Here is a 14,078-nt window from a genome sequence, read left to right on the forward strand (position 1 = left end):
AATTTTCCAAGATTAATTAATCCACCGAACATCTTTGACTATCTCCTCAAGATCACAATGAACTAAATAAATGCATCAAAATCTCAATAATCCACCATTAAATTTGGTTCAAGATCATAATCTCCTAACTAAATCCAAATTGCTTTAAGCTTACTAAAGATCCATTTATCCGCCAATATAATAACCACCATGCTCATTTACTAGACATAAATTTTCATAATCCACCGAACATCTTTGACTATCTCGTCAAGATCACAATCACCTTACTAAATCTCCACTTCATCTCCATTTTGTAAAACTTTATTTTCAGAGTCATCCCATGGGCATTAGTGACACCCTTGGTTTTTGTAAAACATTTATGAGTAATAAAGATTCTTCCCAAGTCCTATGATTTACGCGACTAGCATGGCTAAGCATTACTATTAAACTTGCACATATGACCCACATTTATTTGTGACCACTGCCTGGTTAGAAAGGAGGGGCATTAAGAATGTCAAAGGAGGGTGTCAATATCAAACACATAGAGGATAGCTAAACCCTAGCTAATTTACTTAGCATAAGAATGTCAAAGGTGTGTCAATATCAAGGACATAGGGCATAGCTAAACCCTAGCTAATTTACTTAACATAGCAATACTAGTAAACAATACTTTATGCATGAAAAATAATTCTAAGTGTAATGCAAATATGGGTTCAACATGATCAAAGTAGATTGCTTGCCTCGCTCAGCAAAGTCTTCAATGGTTTTGGTCACTCCTTGAACGTCCTTGAATCTTTCGAAACATAATGCTTTCTACTCATTGGAAAAATAAAATTAACACACAATCAATAAACAATATGTGCAAAGGGCTCCAAAATTTACAGAAGTAGTATCATTGGAAAGAGGGAAATTTTAGATGAATTTTGGAAGTACCCTGGATTTTAGAAAAAAGAGAAATAGTATTGTGGGCCAGAACAGGTCTGCCTGATTAAACAGTACTACACCAAGGGGAGGGGGGTTGACGTCGAAGGCGTGAAGGAGAAATACGCCTTCACTTACACGGCGATTTAAACCTGCATTGGGGCGATCACATAAGCCACAAATGAGCAGCCTCCCCAGGATAATCAAGCAATATATAAAGTTCACAATCAAGCATCATACCAAAGTCATATATGCTACCTATATTATTGCACACAACAAGCAAACACGGTGCACTGGTTAGATCTTGTGAGGTATACTATCTCACCCTAATGAATACTCAGTAGTTAGCCATCAGCCTCCCTCCTATACTGGGGACAAGTGCAGTTTCCTCGCTAGAAAAACAATGCATATGGTTCAGACTTTTTCAGACAACTAAATTACAACATCACATTCTAATTTCTAAACTCCGAGTGCAAAGCATCAAGTCTGTTCAGGTGAGTAGGACTAGGATTACCCACAGCCATGATTTAATTTTGTCGATTTTTTCACTCAATGCACTAAGCTGAACGCAGATGGAAGTTTTTCACTAGAGAAGCATTATACAGATTTCAGACTTCAGACTTCCTCAAACAAAATAGTTTGCCTGAATAAAAATGCATCATGTCTGTTCGATAGGATTACTCACATCTAGAATCAAGATTGTGCACAAGTGTGAAACGCAAGTGTCCACAACATTAGAAGATTATATTTTAACACATCAAAATTGCAATGACAGCAATTTCTTGGCCCAAGCATCCAAAGAACTTGATTTTGATAAAGAAGAGATTGTCTTTTAATTTCCCACTTAGCTCAGATCGGCCTCGACTAATCACATGCAGGAAAAAGATGCAAACGAATCTACTTAAGATTTGGCTCGACCAATCTCAGGGAAAAAATTGCAAACGAATCTAGTTAGGATTTGGCGTCTTATCACAGGCAGGGAGGAGTGCAGATGAGGAAGGGGGGCTGAGCTTACTTCTCGGCGTGGTGGAACGGTTAGAGGTGGACGAGCTTCTTCATCTCAAGCGACTATGCCGGCACGTTCTTGACCGCCTGTGACGCAAGCACACACGCAATTCAGTCGCCGCCTCGCCGGAATCCGCAGCGTGACATGAATTGAGATGGGACGAGAGGGGTGGGACACTAGCCGCACCTGCAGGAAGCGGTGGGCGACGTAGAATCCCCGCGAGATGGGGACGAGGAGGCGCTTGAGCGTCGACCTGCTCGCCGTCGAAGCGGGAGTCGAGGAGCGCTGGGATGGCGGCGGCGTCCGGGTCGTCCTAGAGATGCGCGTCTGCCCCACCACCCACGACGTTGCCGCGCCACTGGCCCGCATCCCCGAACCAGTCTCTCTATAGGGGGGCAGGCTTGCCGTGCCCCGGCTCCCTCGTCGAACGCAGCGGCAAGCTGCGCGGCGGGGATTGGGCGGCCGCCGGGTTTCGCCGCCAGGCTACATGGGAGCGTTTCGCGGTCCGTGTCCGTCTCGTTCACGGGAGCGCGATTGGGTACACATGGAGCGGGCCGAACATGACGTGTAAACTGGGGCGTCTGCGAGAGGAACTGGACCGTGTTTCTGTGGGCTTGGAAACGGGGACACCTACACAGCGAGGGGTTCCTAAAAAAAAAAAGGTACACAACGAGGAGAGGTACCCGCGGGAGGTCCTAGTCGGCGCCTTAAGCGCCCCGAAGCGAAACTGGCGCTCACAGAAGAACCTACTGGGCCGGCCCATGACCACGTAATGCACCGAAATACTGTAGCGCAAAAACATACAAAAAAAGCGGGCGTCGCTCGGGATCGAACTCACGCCAAGACAGTACTACAAGAGCAGCGCGCATTTCTAAAAGACTACTGCGCGCAAGTTCACTAATTGGAGAAACAAATGTTCTTCAATTGAACGATGTGACTAGTTGACCGTTGACTGTTCAAAAAATATGTGTATGCTTTTTTGAAAAATCAGGAATTAAAAAAATCATTCACAACAAAAAGTTCACGGGTTAAAAAAAGGTTGATGAGTTTAAATGAAAAAAACACAAAAACGAAAATAGTTCAACGAATTTAAAAAAAGTTCGTCGATTTAGAAAAAAGTTCATCGATTTTGAAAATAGTTCATCAAATTTGAAAGAAAAAAATCGTTGTTTTGAAAAAAAATCATAGATTTTGGGAAAAAGTTCATCAAAATTTGAAAACATTCCATCATTTTTGAAAAAAGGTTTATTGATTTCGAAAATAGTACATCGATTTTGAAAATAGTTCACTGAATATGAAAAAAGTTCAACGGATTTAAAAAAAGTTTATCGGATTTCAAAAAAAAGGTTCATCGGATCTGAAAAAGTTCATGGAAATTGAAAAGGAATTCATTGATTTCGAAAAAAGTTCGCAGAATTTGAAAAAGGATGAGGAAAAAAGAAAAAGGAAAAACTGAACTGACATGAATAATAAATAAGTAGACTGAATTATTTATTAACAAAGCCTTCTTGGCCAGGTGGCTGGAGCGTTGCGACGATGTTCTTGGTTTGATCCCTCGTTCATCCACCTTTTTGATGTTTCTGTAACGGGCGCCAAACAGGAAATCCCGGTACCCGCTGCCCAACTTCACTCCTGCTTCTCGCTTGCTTCGCCTGTTAGTTTCTTTTTTTGTTTTGGGGAAAAAAACCGGCTGGTTTTCATACATTCAAAAACAAATTGTTAACCAAAAGTAGTTTACTGTTTTTAAAAGAAATTCATCCATTTGAGAAAAGTTTGTGAATTTGGAAAATATTGTGAGTTTTAAAAAGTACATAAAATGTAAAATGTTTGCAAAAATAAAAAAAGTTTGAGAATATGGAAAAAGTTCATTACATTTGAAAATAAATTCACGAATTTTAAAAAATAAGTTTTCTGAAAGAGTTCCTCAAAAATGAAAAACGTTCATGGATTTTGAGAAACAAATTGCTAATATGAAAAAAAAATCACTAATTTATAAAATAATTATTATTTAAAAAAATAATGAATTGAAAATAAGTTCACCAGTTTTGAAAACATTCATCAATTCAAAGAGGTTCATGAACTTGAAAAAACTTCATGAATTTGAAAAAAGCTCAAGACTTGAAAAAAGTTCATTATTCGGAAAAGGTTCACAAAATGAAAAAAAAAATATTTTTGGGAAAAATATCACGAAATTTGGATAAGGTTCACAAATTTAAGGAAAACATCATGGGTTTGCAAAAAAATCACGATTTTTTTTAAAAAAAGTTGACGAGTCTGAAAAAAATTGCGAATTTGCAAATTGTTTCGGAATTCAAATTCTAAAAAGCTCATGAGTTTGGAAAATGTTCACAAATTTGCAAAAAGTTTGCGGATTGAAAAAGTGTTTCATTAATTTTTAAAAGTTCACAATTAGAAAAATAAGTGAACAAATTCAAAAGAAAGTTCACGAAAAAATGAAACAAAAAAACAAGCGAAAATTGTGCATGAAAAAACCGAGAAAAACCCTGCAGAACCTGAAGCAGAAATGTGCACAGCAAGAAGAGAAAGAAGTAGAGGTAGGCACAACTGGTGATCTGGCCCGGGTGGTTATTGCCGTCAGAAATAAACAAGGATATTTGGAGTTTGAATCTTAACAAACAAAATTAAAAGGGTCGAGCCCATGACGGAGTGGGGTGTGCGTCGGTTTGTCGGTAAGTTTATAACTAGCGTTGAGGGCGCCAAATAGAAATTGGCTACAATGAGTACACTTATGAAGTGAGGTGCGCCGATCTCACTCTGGTCGTCTCCTCCCACAAACCCCTCGTCGGAATGCAGCCTCCTCCACTGCAATCCTTCCTTTCTCCTTCCTTCCAGTCTCGTCACGCCCTGCCGCGAGTGTAGGATCACTTTGAGTCGAGATCCGTGAGTAGGAAGGAGGCGACTGAAGGAAACATGCCCTAGAGGCAATAATAAAGTTGTTATCTATATTTCCTTATATCATGATAAATGTTTATTATTCATGCTAGAATTGTATTAACTGGAAACTTAGTACATGTGTGAATACATAGACAAAACTGAGTGTCCCTAGTATGCCTCTACTTGACTAGCTCGTTAATCAAAGATGGTTAAGTTTGCTAACCATAGACATGTGTTGTCATTTGATCGGGGTCACGTCATTAGAGAATGATGTGATGGACAAGACCTATCTGTTAGCTTAGCATTATGATCGTTTAGTTTTATTGATATTGCTTTCTTCATGACTTATACATATTCCTCTGACTATGAGATTATGCAACTCCCGAATACCAGAGGAACACTTTGTGTGCTATTAAACGTCACAACATAACTGGGTGATTATAAAGATGCTCTACATGTGTCTCCGAAGGTGTTTGTTGAGTTGGCATAGATCAAGATTAGGATTTGTCACTCCGTGTATCGGAGAGGTATCTCTAGGCCCTCTTGGTAATGCACATCATTATAAGCCTTGCAAGCGATGTGACTAATGAGTTAGTTGCGGGATGACGCATTATGGAACGAGAAAAGAGACTTGCCGATAACGAGATTGAACTAGGTATGATGATACCGACGATCGAATGTCAGGCAAGTAACATACAGATGACAAAGGGAATGACGTATGTTGTTATGCGGTTTGACCAATAAAGATCTTCGTAGAATATGTAGGAGCCAATATGAGCATCTAGGTTCCGCTATTGGTTATTGACCGGAGATGTGTCTCGGTCATGTCTACATAGTTCTCGAACCTGTAGGGTCCGCACGCTTAACGTTCAATGACGATTTGTATTATGAGTTATGTGTTTTGGTGACCGAAGTTAGTTCGGAGTCCCGGATGAGATCACAGACACGACGAGGAGTCTCGAAATGGTTGAGCGGTAAAGATTCATATATTGGAAGGTAGTATTCGGACATCAGAATGGTTCTGGGTGATTCGGGTATTTTTCCGGAGTACCGAGGGGTTGCCTGAAAGCCCCGGGGAAGTATTGGGCCAACATGGGCCTAAGGGAGAGAGAGGGAAGCCCGCGGGGGGTGGCCGCGCACCCCCCTCCTTAGGAGTCCGAATAGGATAAGGAGGAGGGGGCGGCACCACCCTTCCCTTTCCCTCTCCCTCTCCTTCCTATTCCCTCTGGTGGAAGAAAGGAAAGGGGGGGACGAATCCTATTTGGACTAGGAGTCCAAGTAGGACTCCCCCACGACGCGCCCCTCCTGGCCGTCGGCCTCTCTCCCCCCTCCTTTATATACGTGGCCAGGGGGCACCCCAAAGACACAATAGCTATTTCTTAGCCGTGTGCGGTGCCCCCCTCCACAGTTTACTCCTCTGGTCATAGCGTCGTAGTGCTTAGGCCAAGCCCTGCGCGGATCACATCACCAACACCATCGCCACACCGTCGTGCTAACGAAACTCTCCCCCGTCCCTCTACTGGATCAAGAGCTCGACGTCATCGAGCTGAACGTGTGCTGAACACAGAGGTGACGTACATTCATTACTTGGATCGGTTGGATCATGAAGACATTTGACTACATCAATCGCGTTAACATAACGCTTCCACTTTCGGTCTACGAGGGTATGTGGACAGACTCTCCCCCTCTCCTTGCTATGCATCTCCTAGATAGATCTTGCATGATCATAGGAAATTTTTTGAAATTGCATGCTACGTTCCCCAACAGTGGCATCCGAGCCAGGTCTATGCGTAGATGATATGCACGAATAGAACAGAAAGAGTTGTGGATGATAATAGTCATACTGCTTACCACCAACGTCTTACTTTGATTTGGTGGTATCTTGTTGGATGAAGCGGCCCCGACCGACATTACACGACCGCGTTCATGAGACTGGTTCTACTGACGTGCTGAAGGAAATTTGCCCTAGAGGCAATAATAAAGTTATTATTTATTTCCTTATATCATGATAAAAGTTTATTATTCATGCTAGAATTGTATTAACCGGAAACATAATACATGTGTGAATAAATAGACAAACAGAGTGTCACTAGTATGCCTCTACTTGACTAGCTCGTTAATCAAAGATGGTTATGTTTCCTGACCATGGACAAAGAGTTGTTATTTGATTAACGGGATCACATCATTAGTTGAATGATCTGATTGACATGACCCATTCCATTAGCTTAGCACCCGATCGTTTAGTATGTTGCTATTGCTTTCTTCATGACTTATACATGTTCCTATGACTATGAGATTATGTAACTCCCGTGTGCCGGAGGAACACTTTGTGTGCTACCAAACGTCACAACGTAACTGGGTGATTATAAAGGTGCTCTACAGGTGTCTCCAAAGGTACATGTTGGGTTGACGTATTTCGAGATTAGGATTTGTCACTCTGATCGTCGGAGAGGTATCTCTGGGCCCTCTCGGTAATGCACATCACTTAAGCCTTGCAAGCATTGCAACTAATGAGTTAGTTGCGGGATGATGTATTACGGAATGAGTAAAGAGACTTGCCGGTAACGAGATTGAACTAGGTATTGGATATCGACGATCGAATCTCGGGCAAGTAACATACCGATGACAAAGGGAACAACTTATGTTGTTATGTGGTCTGACCGATAAAGATCTTCGTAGAATATGTAGGAACCAATATGGGCATCCAGGTCCCGCTATTGGTTATTGACCGAAGACATGTCTCGGTCATGTCTACATTGTTCTCGAACCCGTAGGGTCCGCACGCTTAAGGTTTCGATGACAGTTACATTATGAGTTTATACGTTTTGATGTACAGAAGGTTGTTCGGAGTCCCGGATGTGATCACGGACATGACAAGGAGTCTCGAAATGGTCGAGACATAAAGATTGATATATTGGAAGCCTATGTTTGGATATCGGAAGTGTTCCGGGTGAAATCGGGATTTTACCGGAGTACCGGGAGGTTACCGGAACCCCCCGGGAGCTATATGGGCCTTAGTGGGCCTTAGTGGAAGAAGAGGAGAGGCGGCCAGGGCTAGGCCGCGCGCCCCTCCCCCCTAGTCCGAATAGGACAAGGAGAGAGGGGGCCGGCGCCCCCTCCTTCTCTCTCTCTCTTTTCCACCTCGCGAATCCTATTCCAACTAGGATTGGGGGGGGGGGTCCTACTCCCGGAGGGAGTAGGACTCCTCCTGGCGCGCCTCTCCTAGGCCGGCCGCACCCCCCCTTGAGCCTTTATATACGGAGGCAGGGGCACCCCAGAGGAACACAAGTTGATCCACGTGATCATATTCTTAGCCGTGTGCGGCGCCCCCTGCCACCATAGTCCTCGATAATATTGTAGCGGTGCTTAGGCGAAGCCCTGCGACAGTAGTACATCAAGATCGTCACCACGCCGTCGTGCTGATGGAACTCTTCCCCGACACTTTGCTGGATCGGAGTCCAGGGATCGTCATCGAGCTGAACGTGTGCTAGAACTCGGAGGTGTCGTAGTTTTGGTGCTTGATCGGTCGGGCCGTGGAGACGTACGACTACATCAACCAAACGCTTCCGTTGTCGATCTACAAGGGTACATAGAACACACTCTCCCCTCTCGTTGCTATGCATCACCATGATCTTGCGTGTGCGTAGGAATTTTTTTGAAATTATTACGTTCCCCAACAGTGGCATCCGAGCCTAGGTTTTATGTGTTGATGTTATATGCACAAGTAGAACACAAGTGAGTTGTGGGCGATATAAGTCATACTGCTTACCAGCATGTCATACTTTGGTTCGGCAGTATTGTTGGACGAAGCGGCCCGGACCGACATTACGCGTACGCTTACGCGAGACCGGTTCTCCCGACGTGCTTTGCACATAGGTGGCTTGCGGGTGACAGTTTCTCCAACTTTAGTTGAACCAAGTGTGGCTACGCCCGATCCTTGCGAAGGTTAAAACAGCACCAACTTGACAAACTATCGTTGTGGTTTTGATGCGTATGTAAGATTGGTTCTTGCTTAAGCCCGTAGCAGCCACGTAAAACTTGGAACAACAAAGTAGAGGACGTCTAACTTGTTTTTGCAGGGCATGTTGTGATGTGATATGGTCAAGACATGATGCTGAATTTTATTGTATGAGATGATCATGTTTTGTAACCGAGTTATCGGCAACTGGCAGGAGCCATATGGTTGTCGCTTTATTGTATGCAATGCAATCGCGCTGTAATGCTTTACTTTATCACTAAGTGGTAGCGATAGTCGTGGAAGCATAAGATTGGCGAGACGACAACGATGCTACGATGGAGATCAAGGTGTCGCGCTGGTGACGATGGTGATCATGACGGTGCTTCAGAGATGGAGATCACAGGCACAAGATGATGATGGCCATATCATATCACTTATATTGATTGCATGTGATGTTTATCTTTTATGCATCTTATCTTGCTTTGATTGACGGTAGCATTATAAGATGATCTCTCACTAAAATTATCAAGAAGTGTTCTCCCTGAGTATGCACCGTTGCGAAAGTTCTTCGTGCTGAGACACCACGTGATGATCGGGTGTGATAGGCTCTACGTTCAAATACAACGGGTGCAAAACAGTTGCACACGTGGAATACTCAGGTTATACTTGACGAGCCAAGCATATGCAGATATGGCCTCGGAACACGGAGACCGAAAGGTCGAGCGTGAATCATATAGTAGATATGATCAACATAATGTTGTTCACCAATGAAACTACTCCATCTCACGTGATGATCGAACATGGTTTAGTTGATTTGGATCACGCGATCACTTAGAGGATTAGAGGGATGTCTATCTAAGTGGGAGTTCTTTAAGTAATTTGATTAATTGAACTTAAATTTATCATGAACTTAGTACCTGATAGTATCTTGCTTATGTATGTTTGATTGTAGATAGATGGCCCGTGCTGTTGTTCCGTTGAATTTTAATGCGTTCCTTGAGAAAGCAAAGTTGAAAGACGATGGTAGCAATTACACGGACTGGGTCCATAACTTGAGGATTATCCTCATTGCTGCACAGAAGAATTACGTCCTGGAAGCACCGCTGGGTGCCAGGCCTGCTGCTGGAGCAACACCAGATGTTATGAACGTCTGGCAGAGCAAAGCTGATGACTACTCGATAGTTCAGTGTGCCATGATTTACGGCTTAGAATCGGGACTTCAACGATGTTTTGAATGTCATGGAGCATATGAGATGTTCCAGGAGTTGAAGTTAATATTTCAAGCAAATGCCCGGATTGAGAGATATGAAGTCTCCAATAAGTTCTATAGCTGCAAGATGGAGGAGAACAGTTCTGTTAGTGAGCATATACTCAAAATGTCTGGGTATAATAATCACTTGATTCAGATGGGAGTTAATCTTCCAGATGATTGCGTCATTGACAGAATTCTCCAATCACTGCCACCAAGCTACAAGAGCTTCGTGATGAACTATAGTATGCAAGGGATGAATAAGACTATTCCCGAGCTCTTCGCAATGCTGAAAGCTGCGGAGGTAGAAATCAAAAAGGAGCATCAAGTGTTGATGGTCAACAAGACCACTAGTTTCAAGAAAAAGGGCAAAGGGAAGAAGAAGGGGAACTTCAAGAAGAACAGTAAGCAAGTTGCTGCTCAAGAGAAGAAACCCAAGTCTGGACCTAAGCCTGAAACTGAGTGCTTCTACTGCAAGCAGACTGGTCACTGGAAGCGGAACTGCCCCAAGTATTTGGCGGATAAGAAGGATGGCAAGGTGAACAAAGGTATATGTGATATACATGTTATTGATGTGTACCTTACTAATGCTCGCAGTAGCACCTGGGTATTTGATACTGGTTCTGTTGCTAATATTTGCAACTCGAAACAGGGACTACGGATTAAGCGAAGATTGGCTAAGGACGAGGTGACGATGCGCGTGGGAAACGGTTCCAAAGTCGATGTGATCGCGGTCGGCACGCTACCTCTACATCTACCTTCGGGATTAGTATTAGACCTAAATAATTGTTATTTGGTGCCAGCGTTGAGCATGAACATTATATCTGGATCTTGGTTAAGGCGAGACGGTTATTCATTTAAATCAGAGAATAATGGTTGTTCTATTGATATGAGTAATATCTTTTATGGTCATGCACCCTTGAAGAGTGGTCTATTCTTATTGAATCTCGATAGTAGTGACACACATATTCATAATGTTGAAGCCAAAAGATGCAGAGTTGATAATGATGGTGCAACTTATTTGTGGCACTGCCATTTAGGTCATATCGGTGTAAAGCGCATGAAGAAACTCCATACTGATGGACTTTTGGAGCCACTTGATTATGAATCACTTGGTACTTGCGAACCGTGCCTCATGGGCAAGATGACTAAAACACTGTTCTCCGGTACTATGGAGAGAGCAACAGATTTGTTGGAAATCATACATACAGATGTATATGGTCCGATGAATATTGAGGCTCGTGGCGGATATCGTTATTTTCTCACCTTCACAGATGACTTAAGCAGATATGGGTATATCTACTTAATGAAACATAAGTCTGAAACATTTGAAAAGTTCAAAGAATTTCAGAGTGAAGTTGAAAATCATCGTAACAAGAAAATAAAGTTTCTACGATCTGATCGTGGAGGAGAATATTTGAGTTATGAGTTTGTGTACATTTGAAACAATGCGGAATAGTTTCGCAACTCACGCCACCCGGAACACCACAGCGTAATGGTGTATCCGAACGTCGTAATCGTACTTTACTAGATATGGTGCGATATATGATGTCTCTTACTGATTTACCGCTATCGTTTTGGGGTTATGCTTTAGAGACGGCCGCATTCACATTAAATAGGGCACCATCAAAATCTGTTGAGACGACGCCTTATGAACTATGGTTTGGCAAGAAACCAAAGTTGTCATTTCTGAAAGTTTGGGGTTGCGATGCTTATGTGAAAAAGCTTCAACCTGATAAGCTCGAACCCAAATCGGAGAAATGTGTCTTCATAGGATATCCAAAGGAAACTATTGGATACACCTTCTATCACAGATCCGAAGGCAAGACTTTTGTTGCTAAATTTGGAAACTTTCTGGAGAAGGAGTTTCTCTCGAAAGATGTGAGTGGGAGGAAAGTAGAACTTGATGAGGTAACTGTACCTGCTCCCTTATTGGAAAGTAGTACATCACAGAAAACTGTTTCTACGACACCTACACCAATTAGTGAGGAAGTTAATGATAATGATCATGAAACTTCAGGACAAGATACTACTGAACCTCGTAGATCAACCAGAGTGAGATCCGCGCCAAAGTGGTTCGGTAATCCTGTTCTGGAAATCATGCTGCTAGATCATGATGAACCTACGAACTATGAAGAAGCGATGGTGAGACCAGATTCCGCAAAATGGCTTGAAGCCATGAAATCTGAGATGGGATCCATGTATGAGAACAAAGTATGGACTTTGGTTGACTTGCCCAATGATCGGCAAGCAATTGAGAATAAATGGATCTTCAAGAAGAAGACTGACGCTGACAGTAATATTATTGTCTACAAAGCTCAACTTGTCGCAAAAGGTTTTCGACAAGTTCAAGGGGTTGACTACGATGAGACCTTCTCACCCGTAGCGATGCTTAAGTCTGTCCGAATCATGTTAGCAATTGCCGCATTTTATGATTATGAAATTTGGCAGATGGATGTCAAAACTGCATTCCTGAATGGATTTCTGGAAGAAGAGTTGTATATGATGCAACCGGAAGGTTTTGTCGATCCAAAGGGAGCTAACAAAGTATGCAAGCTCCAGCGATCCATTTATGGACTGGTGCAAGCCTCTCGGAGTTGGAATAAACGCTTTGATAGTGTGATCAAAGAATTTGGTTTTATACAGACTTTCGGAGAAGCCTGTATTTACAAGAAAGTGAGTGGGAGCTCTGTAGCATTTCTAATATTATATGTGGATGACATATTACTGATTGGAAATGATATAGAATTTCTGGATAGCATAAAGGGATACTTGAATAAGAGTTTTTCAATGAAAGACCTCGGTGAAGCTTCTTACATATTAGGCATAAAGATCTATAGAGATAGATCAAGACACTTAATTGGACTTTCACAAAGCACATACCTTGACAAGATTTTGAAGAAGTTCAAAATGGATCAAGCAAAGAAAGGGTTCTTGCCTGTGTTACAAGGTGTGAAGTTGAGTCAGACTCAATGCCCGACCACTGTAGAAGATAGAGAGAAAATGAAAGATGTTCCCTATGCTTCAGCCATAGGCTCTATCATGTATGCAATGCTGTGTACCAGACCTGATGTGTGCCTTGCTATAAGTCTAGCAGGGAGGTACCAAAGTAATCCAGGAGTGGATCACTGGACAGCGGTCAAGAACATCCTGAAATACCTGAAAAGGACTAAGGATATGTTTCTCGTATATGGAGGTGACAAAGAGCTCATTGTAAACAATTACGTTGATGCAAGCTTTGACACTGATCCGGACGATTCTAAATCGCAAACCGGATATGTGTTTACATTAAACGGTGGAGCTGTCAGTTGGTGCAGTTCTAAACAAAGCGTCGTGGCGGGATCTACATGTGAAGCGGAGTACATAGCTGCTTTGGAAGCAGCAAACGAAGGAGTCTGGATGAAGGAGTTCATATCCGATCTAGGTGTCATACCTAGTGCATCGGGTCCAATGAAAATCTTTTGTGACAATACTGGTGCAATTGCCTTGGAAAAGGAATCCAGATTTCACAAGAGAACCAAACACATCAAGAGACGCTTCAATTCCATCCGGGATCTAGTCCAGGTGGGAGACATAGACATTTGCAAGATACATACGGAGCTGAATGTAGCAGACCCGTTGACTAAGCCTCTTCCACGAGCAAAACATGATCAACACCAAAGCTCCATGGGTGCTAGAATCATTACTGTGTAATCTAGATTATTGACTCTAGTGCAAGTGGGAGACTGAAGGAAATATGCCCTAGAGGCAATTATAAAGTTATTATTTATTTCCTTATATCATGATAAAAGTTTATTATTCATGCTAGAATTGTATTAACCGGAAACATAATACATGTGTCAATAAATAGACAAACAGAGCGTCACTAGTATGCCTCTACTTGACTAGCTCATTAATCAAAGATGGTTATGTTTCCTGACCATGGACAAAGAGTTGTTATTTGATTAACGGGATCACATCATTAGTTGAATGATCTGATTGACATGACCCATTCCATTAGCTTAGCACCCGATCGTTTAGTATGTTTCTATTGCTTTCTTCATGACTTATACATGTTCCTATGACTATGA

General features: G+C 42.5%; 1 long non-coding RNA gene across 1 annotated transcript; it reads right to left on the reverse strand.

The window, feature by feature from the left end:
- Positions 1-563: 563 nt before the first annotated feature.
- Positions 564-2,400, reverse strand: LOC119298120. Its single transcript, XR_005145804.1, has 4 exons — positions 2,093-2,400; positions 1,916-1,992; positions 913-1,052; positions 564-792 (listed from the first exon to the last, which is right to left on the reverse strand). It is a non-coding gene; the product is annotated as an uncharacterized LOC119298120 (long non-coding RNA).
- Between the last annotated feature and the right edge of the window lie 11,678 nt (positions 2,401-14,078).

Source organism: Triticum dicoccoides, chromosome 5A (assembly GCF_002162155.2).
Source record: "Triticum dicoccoides isolate Atlit2015 ecotype Zavitan chromosome 5A, WEW_v2.0, whole genome shotgun sequence".
NCBI classification, from domain to species: domain Eukaryota; kingdom Viridiplantae; phylum Streptophyta; class Magnoliopsida; order Poales; family Poaceae; genus Triticum; species Triticum dicoccoides.